The sequence below is a fragment of the Notolepis coatsorum genome, assembly GCF_963971535.1.
Source record: "Notolepis coatsorum genome assembly, chromosome: 1".
Taxonomy (NCBI): domain Eukaryota; kingdom Metazoa; phylum Chordata; class Actinopteri; order Aulopiformes; family Paralepididae; genus Notolepis; species Notolepis coatsorum.
This window is the reverse complement of record NC_140165.1, coordinates 160,233,358-160,245,085: the sequence shown is the minus strand read 5'-3', so window position 1 is coordinate 160,245,085 and position 11,728 is coordinate 160,233,358.

The window sequence follows — 11,728 nt, the reverse complement described above, 5'->3', positions numbered from 1 at the left end:
ATGTATTTGGGGAAATAGAATTTGACATAAGGGATAATGATGAGTATATCATATATATATATCAATATATATCAAGTATATTTTTAACATAGTATGGGTTGCAGCCAAAAAGGCTCTCGCGAGGAAGTGGGTGAGTCAGGTGGTGCAGACGGATGGAGAGTGGATGGATGTGATCCATGAGATCTATGTGATGGAAACGTTGACATATGTATTCGGACTACAGAGGGAGAGGTCTGAGGAGGAGATGGTGAGGCCATACGAGGCCAGACTTTGTATAGTTTGGGTGGAAAAGAATGGGGAATGCTTTTTGTTTTTGTTCTTTTTGTCTTTTTCATGAGGGTTGTTTTAGTTTGTGTTTGTTCTGTAAAAATGTTTAATACAAATTGTATTACAAAAAAATGTATGTTTATGTTGTCATGTTGAAACCACCTATAGACAGCAGAAGTGACATTCCATTTGGCTCCGCCCCCTCATTCAAAAGCTCCTATACTTACTTTCAGTAGATAGTAGGATATTTAGCAATAAAAGAAAAACATTGGATTAGCTTGAAACGTTTCTTGGCATTGATAAGTCTGATTAGATCAGTTATGAATACAATCTAAAAACCTTAAAAGGAGCACTTCACCAAAAAACAATGCTGATTTATTTTGCACATAATCTCACACACATCCCAAAACTCTAAACAGCTTTGGACACATTCATTTAGTTGGACAGTTCTTGAGAGTAAATTAGTTTGATTATGGCCACCAGTGATCAAGGACATTAATCCTTGTATGTGTTAATTACAGATCAATGAAATGATAATGTAACTTAGCAGTCCATATAAGACAAGGTATTGCCATTTTTTCATCTACATAATTTCATTGAGTTGTAATTAACACAACACAAGGATTCAATGTCCCTGATGACGAGATTTGGGATGTGTGTGAGATTATGTGCAAAATAAATCAGCATTGTTCTTCGTTGAAGTGCTCCTTTAATTAAGCATTACATCACGCGCAGGACTGGTTTGTGAACAATAAACCATGCCTAGGGGTGGTCGTTAGACGCCCCTAGGCATGGTTTATTGTTCACAAATCACGACTGCAAGTGGTGTAATGCTTTTATACAACTGCCACATTCATCCAACCTTATTGCTATACAATAAACACACATTAATCGAAGATTTATTGAAAAAACCATCCGCCAGAAAAAGTAGTTCCCACAACTACAAAAAAGACAAGTTGCCTCCATGTTGAGGGATTTGGGGTGCTTTTTCAATGTATGTGATGTATAGATTGGGGGAAGATGGTAGCATCTAACGGTGCCAGGTCAGAGAGGGCAGAAATGTGTTTGGCTTAGCAGAGGTTGGTTCAGAGCGAGTGAGCACCACACTGAGCAGGGTGTTTTGTTGTGAATTCCGAGCTGAAGACATAACACTGATAGCGACGCGAGTGTCTCCCAGAGCGAGGGAGAGGGGTGACCTCTTTAATGCAACAGTGAATGAAACGTTTAATGGTGTGAAAGGTTATTAACGCAGTTGTCATGACAACGCGGCACATGACAACCAGAAAGGGGTGGGCTATCGTTGCTACAGCGAGGATCTATAAGTCGAACGGTGTTTCCGGGTGTAGGGCAGACTAGAATCTGACCAGGAGCGAGTAGGACTGAGATCACACAGAAGACACTCTCTCCTCTCATCACAGAGAGGAGGGGGGGGAGAATGCCACATCATCATTAGCTCCGGCTAACGCAAGGAGGGTTAGGCTAGAGACCAGGCCTGAACACTATTGGACTGAATAACAAAAGGACGATAGACGAACACACCGAAAGATCATTAGAATAGACTCTTCAAGGACGATACAATTTGATAACATCTGATAACATCTGATTATGAGGTTCTGTTTATAGCAATAAAACAACGCTTTTCCTCATAAGGTATTTCACGGTGTCGAAGTGTCGAATTCTTACGGAGGTGGAGAATTAGTATGGTTTATGGATTGCACTAACAGGGGAGATAAGGATCTTATCAGCCAGTGTCGGAGAGACGTCAGGACCATTAAAATGACACAACGCAGAGGAATTGGATGGAGAGCCAAGACAGACGAAGACGTGATACTGGCCAGTTTGATCAGGATCTTACAGTTGATGCCGTTTGGACCCGGATTATTGCTTGCTTTGAAGTTGCTTGAAAGGAAGAGACTGTGTGCAGTGCCGAGGCGTGAAGGGGTAGCCGTAGACGCGAGCCAAGCCAGCGAGCGAGCAAGGCCAGCGCCATGGACCCAGCGAGCGAGCCGAGCAAGGCCGGAGAGATAAACAGCGCCATGGACCAGAACAACTGACGGTGAAAAGATAAAGTGAGTCTCAACAACTTCACAAGCCAATAAAAAAACGAACAATAGTGTATCCGTAAACGTAATTAGTTTGACACAGAGAATGCCAGCTGTAATAGTGTGTTTGAATAACAGCAGAGCGCCACCGGTTTTTGTTTTGAAAATCGAGAGTCTTATCTACAGAGCACAGAAGCCACTGTATAGGACATGGGAATGGAGGCAAAGGGGAGATGTTTCATTCAATTAAAGGGGCAACATCGTATTTAGTTTGATTACTGTTCAAAACGCAGAAAGCGGGAAGCGGGACGGTGACGTGAAGGGAGCAGTGAACAAACGTTACGGGTGTGGTCGGTAGCGAGAGAATGTTTGAGACATTAAAGGGACAGTGAAAAAAAAAAAAAAAAAAGGAAAAAAATTGGCCGCAGAGCCACGAGGAGATTAGAACCGGGAAGTGACACGTCAACCAATCCTCTAGACTGAGTTTGGCCGCCATCTAGGGGGGGCAGTGGGATAATACAGGCAAATGGAGGAGGAGTAGGTCGCCACCTAGTGGCGGAGGGGGGGGGTAGTGCTGGGGAGTTTCCATTACCCATAGGGGAATATTTAGAGTTTAATTTAATTAAGGAGTTTAATTGCGGAGGGGGGGGTAGTGCTGGGGAGTTTCCATTACCCATAGGGGAATATTTAGAGTTTAATTTAATTAAGGAGTTTAATTTGTTCAAATTACCAACTGCTTGTGTGTATACACGGTGGTGTATGTGAGAACTTTGTAAAGGAACTCAAAGTGTAGATATAGAGCGACATGACAGCTCCAGGGCGACGGTAGACAGCCCCGTAGGGTATATAGAGCGACGTGACAGCTCCAGGGCGACGGTAGACAGCCCCGTAGGGTATAGAGCGACGGGACAGCTCCAGGGCGACGGTAGACAGCCCTGTAGGGTATAGAGCGACGGGACAGCTCCAGGGCGACGGTAGACAGCCCCGTAGGGTATAGAGCGACGTGACAGCTCCAGGGCGACGGTAGACAGCCCCGTAGGGTAGAGCAATGGACAGCTCTGTTGTATGTTAGATAATAGTACGAGTACGTGTATGTGAGTTAGGGGCAGGGAACCAACCTGCTCTGTTGTATGTTAGAGTGATGCTCTGTTGTATGTTATTATCATAATAATAATATCGATATACAGGTTAATTAAATAGTTTAATTATTGAATGGGTTAAATAAGAATTGCAGAGAGAGATGAGATGCGGTTAATTAAATAAGGTTAATTATGAAATAAGAGGGAGTTCGATCTCCAGTGGGGCCTTCTCACACCTAATAAATAGGCAGAGTCTTGAGGGGACACGTCACCAGAAAGAACTGGCGCGCGCTGGGGGTCACCCGTGGGACGAACATAGAGCGCCGAGTGGGTATCGTTTAGCTGCTGGTGTCACGCCGGAAGACAACAAAACAGGGAACAGCCCTGTAGGATTAGATATGGGTGTTGAGAAGGTGGGGGACTAATAGAGAACAAATAGCGCCATGGGCTGTAGGACACTCACACCGTCCAACAGTCTGAAAGGGCGTGGCCATGGCAGGGGCTTGCAGAGGAAAAAATATATAGAGAACGAGCTGCAGGCCCAAAGCCACGGTAGACTAATAGAAAACACAGGGTCGAGTGTACAGAAAAACTGCCGGCGTGGTGTTTCTGCTTTCAGGGTCTGGAGAGGGCCGACGGCGGTGGAGATGAGCCTCAACCAAGATGACCGACAGGGCGGAGATGACCGACGGAGCGGAGACGGCCAACGGGGCGGAGACGGCCGACGGGGCGGAGTCCAGCGGTCGCAGGCGATGTTGCCCAGGGGAGAACGAGGCGGACATCGGAGGGGGCTTTCCGGCAGAGACGCTGTTTCGAGGCGTTTTGAAACAACAGAGCACGGGCGGTGGATCATGAACAAACAGGGACTTCCTTTCAGAGTCAATCAGGAGATCGAGAGACGAGACAACAGCGAGAAGTCCTGTGTTCATTGATTAGGAGTATGAGATATAAATGGAGGATTCATATAGAAGATATATGTATAGAAGGATATATATATAGAAGGTAGATAAGAGGGAAAACAGTAAAACAACAGGATAAGAATTATTGGGAGCAGACAGAGGAGTTCTAATTGTTATGAGTCGTTGGAGTTGGTGGTCTGTTTCGGTTCCCTTTGTGCACGAAGGGGGGTGCAAACGGACATCAGGCAGCAAGATCACTGGGTTGACCGTGGGCCGTCTTCGTTTCTTGTGCACGAGAGATGAGTTTGGTTTGCTTCAACCACAGGCTATTTTTGGCATAATTAATTAAAAAACCAAATAATGATTTATGATTCTGAAGGTTGATTAAGAATCAAAGGGGGGAATGAGGGATTTGGGGTGCTTTTTCAATGTATGTGATGTCTAGATTGGGGGAAGATGGTAGCATCTAACGGTGATTTGATTTGATTTGATTTTTATTTAGTACATACAATTTATACAATAGTATAAAAACAAGGGGTACAAGGATAACATGTGAAAGTCTGTCGACTTGTTTCCAACATGGTCCCAAGAAAAATACAATAAATCACAAAGAAAGAGTTAAGATAAAATAGATACAAAAAGTAGATAAAATAGACAACACAATTTTCTAAGAGCCTCATTACAGCATGTCATGTTCCTGTTCTTCAAGAGTGGTGGCCAAGCACCCTCTGCAACCTATTGTTGCAGATGTCGCTTCACACCCCTCTTGAAGACAGCAATAGTGGGGGAGTTTGGGATGGCCCTGGGCAGAGAGTTCCACAGCCGGCAGGCTGTAGACAGAAAGCCATTCTGTGAATAGGAACCCTTTCTAGGCTCATAAACTGAGAGCTGTCCAGACCGTAACTGTCGTCCGTGGACCTGGCCACGCAGGACAATACGAGAGCATAAATATCTGGGGGCAGATCCATTTAACATTTTATACATATGTCCCAGTTTCAGAAAGGAGACCCTCTGCTCCACAGGGAGCCATCCCACCTCATTGAAGTGACATGGCTCAATATGGGTTCGAGGTGGCAGATTTAGGACCAATCGTATGGTCTTATTTTGGCTGGTTTGTAGCCTGTGTTTACATTCCACTGTAACACCACTATACCAGTACGTACTTGCATAGTCATATTGGCTGAGGATCATGCAGTTGGCAAGCAGTTTCATAGTTTCCAGTGATAAGAACCTCTTTTTTCTGTGCAAAAATTTCACCCTTGTGTTAACTTTTTTGATCACCTTCAGGGCCATTGTTTTCCCTGAGAGTGTTTGGTCGAGGTCTGCACCTAGGTATTTAACACAGTCTCTAGACTCGACACTGATGCCATTACAGCTTATCTCAAGTCGGGAACATTCCTTTAATTTATGTTTTGAGCTGAATAGAATTGACTCAGTTTTTCCAAGGTGAATAGATAATCTGTTGTCAACTAACCATTTGTGAAGGCTTTCCAGCTCCCTACTGAGACTGGCTTGTATTTCTGCCGTGTCGTCTCCAGACACCAGAAGTGCTGAGTCGTCAGCATACAGTAGGAGTCTGCAGGATACTGCAGACACCATGTCATTAACATATAGTGAAAATAGCACTGGAGCAAGGATGCTGCCTTGCGGCACCCCACATGTTATTTCATTATATGAAGATGCGACACCATTTATGTTCACAACCTGGGTCCTCCCAGTCAAGTACGACCTGAACCATCTCACCGACCCATCGTCCATCCCACAGGCTTTGAGCTTCTCAAGCAGGATCTGATGGTCAACAGTATCAAACGCTTTCTGCAGGTCAATCAGAACCATGCCAGTTCGTTTGCCACAGTCCATCTGGGTTCGAATATGGTCAGTGAGATCAATCAGGCAAGCATCCGTAGAATACCCAGGGCGAAAGCCAGACTGGAATTGATAAAGGAGATCTGTCTGTTTAAGAAAATCTGATATTTGATTAAATATGACCTTCTCAAGAACTTTGGAGATGACGCTGAGGATAGAAACTGGACGATAGTTTCCCTCGTTTGTCCTATCTCCTTTTTTGTGTAGTGGAACCACTCTGGCACATTTTAAGTCATCGGGTACGATACCCTGTTTCAGTGATAGGTTGATGATATGTGTTAGAGGTTCACTAATCTGGTTTGCTCCGTCTTTGATAAACCTCACTGGTAAGCCATCTATTCCAGTAGCTTTATCCTTGCCTAGGGTATTGATCGTTTTTTCTACCAGGGCCATGTCCACTGGTTGTAATTTGAAGGAATCCTGTGCAACGTTATCTGAATAATAATTAAATACATGACTACTACCAAACTGTCCAGTGGGTTCGGGTAACTTCTTCACAAGTGTTGATGCCACTGTAGTGAAAAAATCATAAAATGTTTGGGCCACCCTTGCACTGTCAAAGCAAATTTCATTATCAATATCCAACCCAATCTTTGAAGAAGCTGAACAATTGTTTCTAATGGGAGCCCCCAGATTTTTTAGAGTTTGCCAAAGTTCTTTGGGGGAGTTTTTCACTTCTTGGAATTTTGTTTTGTAGTATTCTATTTTGGCCTTTTTTACCAGGCTGGTTACTCTATTTCGCATGTGTCGATACTAGGGATGTCCGATATTATCGGCCGACCGATATTATCGGCCGATATCGGCAGTAAAATGTGATATCGGAAAATATCGGTATCGGTTTAAAAACAAAAAAAAACAATAACAATATTTGTTATATATATATCCAGTGAAATTATTAGTTACCTGAAATTATTCAGTTTTTTGGACGGGGAAACCCTGCATATATCGGTATCGGTTGATATCGGTTGATATCGGTATCGGAAATTAAGAGTTGGACAATATCGGAATATCGGTATCGGTAAAAAAGCCAATATCGAGCATCCCTATACTCATCGAATAGAGCGCTATCGCCGCATTTTCTAAATGTTGCCAGCGTTTTGTCTCTTAACCGAATTTGTTCTAAGATGTCTGAATCCATCCAGGGTTTGGAACGTTGTTTGACTCTGACAAGCCTGATGGGGCATACTTTGTCTAAAACGGATAGAAATATTTCTTAAAAAATTATCCAAGCTTCCTGAGCTTTGTCGCACTCTGTAACCTGACTCCAGTCTTCAGACTGCAATAGTTGTTGGACATTTTCCAGGTTGTACTTTTTCATTGACCTGATCCTAACCGTGCCAGGTCAGAGAGGGCAGAAATGTGTTTGGCTTAGCAGAGGTTGGTTCAGAGCGAGTGAGCACCACACTGAGCAGGGTGTTTTGTTGTGAATTCCGAGCTGAAGACATAACACTGATAGCGACGCGAGTGTCTCCCAGAGCGAGGGAGAGGGGTGACCTCTTTAATGCAACAGTGAATGAAACGTTTAATGGTGTGAAAGGTTATTAACGCAGTTGTCATGACAACGCGGCACATGACAACCAGAAAGGGGTGGGCTATCGTTGCTACGGCGAGGATCTATAAGTCGAACGGTGTTTCCGGGTGTAGGGCAGACTAGAATCTGACCAGGAGCGAGTAGGACTGAGATCACACAGAAGACACTCTCTCCTCTCATCACAGAGAGGAGGGGGTGGGGGGGGGAGAATGCCACATCATCATTAGCTCCGGCTAACGCGAGGAGGGTTAGGCTAAAGACCAGGCCTGAACACTATTGGACTGAATAACAAAAGGACGATAGACGAACACACCGAAAGATCATTAGAATAGACTCTTCAAGGACGATACAATTTGATAACATCTGATAACATCTGATTATGAGGTTCTGTTTATAGCAATAAAACAACGCTTTTCCTCATAAGGTATTTCACGGTGTCGAAGTGTCGAATTCTTACGGAGGTGGAGAATTAGTATGGTTTATGGATTGCACTAACAGGGGAGATAAGGATCTTATCAGCCAGTGTCGGAGAGACGTCAGGACCATTAAAATGACACAACGCAGAGGAATTGGATGGAGAGCCAAGACAGACGAAGACGTGATACTGGCCAGTTTGATCAGGATCTTACAATGTGGAAGCAGCTTGAAGTGCATCCAACCAACTAACACATCCAACTGTGTATTATTGGAATGATTGAGAGAAGTTGCCTCCATGTGGAAGCAGCTTGAAGTGCATCCAACCAACTAACACATCCAACTGTGTGTTATTGGCAAACTAACACATCCAACTGCCTTTCAACTAAGGCATCCAACCAACTAACACATCCAACTGCCTTTCAACTAAGACATCGAACCAACTAACACATCCAACTGCCTTTCAACTAAGACATCCAACCAACTAACACATCCAACTTTTCTTTAGTTTTTAATTATGAAGTTAGTGGTTGTTATTGGAATGATTGATTGATTGATTGATTGAAAATTGTATTACCAGATGCAGAATGGGTACAATACAGTACGGCTCAATACACACAATTGTTAAGGGGATGCAGACCTACTTTCTATAGAACTTCATTCTTAGATGCTTCTATAGAAAGTAGGTAAAACAAATTAAAACGTTTTCTTTGCCCTATAGGAAAAAAAGGTTTTCTTCGCCCTATTTTCTTATTTATTTTTTTAGCCTAAACTTAACTCTCTCGTTAATTAATGTATAAAGCAAAAAGTCATGCACTTCCAAGAAACATTCAAGAATTGTTCTTTGATAGGGAGGGGGGTTATAATCTGAGGGGAGAACACAATTTAAAGGTGCTAAACGTACGCACTACCATGAGAAAACACTGCATCTCGATATGTGGAGTGAAACTGTGGAACAGTCTAAATGTGGTGCTAAAGCAATGTCCAAACATGAGACAATTCAAACTGATGTATAAGGAAATTATGTTCACAAGGTACAGGGATGAGGAAGGGACTTGATATTCACGGGTGTTTACATTTTTATTTTATTTTCTATTTTCTTTTCTTTTTTATGTTTAAAATAGTACACTCATTTGAGTAGTGGAAAAGGGGTAGGATTAAATAAGTGTATACTTCTTCCTACTCCTTTTCGAACATGCAGATTGAGTTGTTTTGCTTTTTGTTATTGTTTGTTGTATTCATTGCATGTTCGAAATAAAGACTTCAAATCAAATCAAATCAAATGTCTAGATGTAACATTACTGTCTATGTGCCTATGTAAACGAGACGAAAGTGAAGTTGAAAATGGTGCGCAGTAGTGCAAATACTTGTCCAGACCACTAATACTTGTCCAGACCACGAAGCCCCGCCTCCAACCCATCCAGCCTGGCTCTACGGCTCTGCAGATACCCCCTATTGGAGTACATACGTGTAAATGGACTGTTTCAGCCAATCAGAATCGCGAAATTTGCATGCCGTTGTATAACTGTGTGTATTTCCCAGATACATACAGCTGTTATCCAGTCTGCTCCATCCAGCTCAGGAGTTCTCATCATTTTGATGACTGAGGGCCAATTTAGGGACCCAACATTGGATTGAGGGCCACCCAAGAATAAAACAAAACACAAAGATAATTCATAATCTGTCTTGTGAGTTCATACAGGACTCTCGAGATGCCTAGTTGTCATGCAAACAGCAGCCTAGCAAGCTTTCAATTAGCCGTCATTCCTAACTTGACAGCTTAGCCCAGGGGCATGCAGATTTATCTTCTTAAAAGCAAAGTACTGTGTGATGTTGTAGGTTGGTTTAAAACTGTATTGGAACCGGACCAAATATAACGCTTATACACCTTAACTCATCGCGGGCCGCCAGAAACTATTCTGAGTGCTGCACTTGGCCCGCGGGCTGCACTTTGAGAACGCCTGATCTAGTTGAAGAACTCCCCAGGAAACAGCAGGTGGAGACTACAGAATCACACGGTGGTGGTTTGTTAAAGGTAGAATCTGTAACCTCTAGGTAGGCTGGCAGTGTTCATTTTGTCAACTAAAATTATGACGAAAGATGTTCGTCAATGACAAATAACGTCACGTTATTGAAGACCATGTGACGCTAACAGTTGAAAGATGGCGCCGCTACGACCGGCTGCCTGTCTGTGCGCTCCGTCGAGACTGTGCATACTTTTGTTAATATTTATAGTTTTAAGAGTTTTGTCTGTACCAACAGTAGGTGCATTTAATGTGTATGACCGTCAGTCACTTATAGACATTGGATTACGGGAAACTTACCGACTGGATTACTCTCTGGATCAGCTCTCTGAACCGCAACAATGGCCTGTTGAGATCTTGAGGACATCAGGACCGGATCTCGCCCCCAGGGACAAAGGACCCAGACGGCGAGGAAAGAGAGCTGGAGTCCGTAACAGGCTGAGAACCAGGCGGCACAGGACACCACTACCCAGTATATTGCTAGCCAATGTACAATCAATAGACAATAAACTAGACGACATCCGAGCAAGGATTCAATTCCAGAGAGACGTTAGGGACTGTAACGTTCTCTGCTTCATCGAGACGTGGCTGGCGCCAGAAGTCCCAGACCACGCAATCCAACCAGCCGATCACTTCTTCATTCACCGCAAGGATAGAACAGCAGAATCCGGCAAACAGCGTGGAGGTGGAATAGCCTTCATGTTGAACAACAATTGGAGCGATCCAGGCAACGTGAAGGAACTATCGAGCCACTGCTGCCCAGACCTGGAATATATAACCATCAAGTGTCGTCCTTTCTTCCTCCCGAGGGAGTTAACGGCGATCATCCTGATCGGAGTGTATATTCCACCGCAAGCCAGACTCCACGACGAGGTAAATAGAATACAAGCGACGAACGTTAACGCCGCCATTTTGGTTCTGGGTGATTTCAATAGCGCCAATCTGAGAAAGGTATTACCTGACTTCTATCAGCATGTGACTTGCAACACCAGAGGCGGTAACATCCTAGATCACTGTTACACGCAATTTAAAGGTGGCTACAAGGCTCATTCTGATAGTGGCTTTGGTAAATCAGATCACGCGTCAATCTTTCTTACACCAATGTACAAACAGAGAATCAAAAGTACTCATGTAGTCTCGCGAGAGGTGCAGAAATGGGATTTGACGTCAGAGGAGACGCTCCGGTCTGTGTTTCACTGCACAGACTGGAATGTGTTCCGCGACACAGATAACATTAATGTCTACACGGAAACAGTGCTGAACTATGTTTGTACTATGGTGGAAGAAACAATCCCCACTACCAAAATGAGAGTTTACCCAAATCAAAAACCCTGGGTAGACAAATCCGTCCGTGAAGCTCTGAGAGAGCGCACCAAAGCATACAACGACGGCCTAGTGGCAGGCAACATGAATGACCACAAGGTGGCGCGATACAACGTAAGGAGGACAGTGTCAGAGGCCAAACGGCGCTACAGGGATAAAATTGAACTCTAGTTTGAACAAGCTGACTCTAGAGCTATGTGGCAGGGGCTCAAAACGATGACAGACTACAAAGGCGCCTCCCTCAAACTGAACAGTGACATCTCCTTAGCAAATGACCTCAATA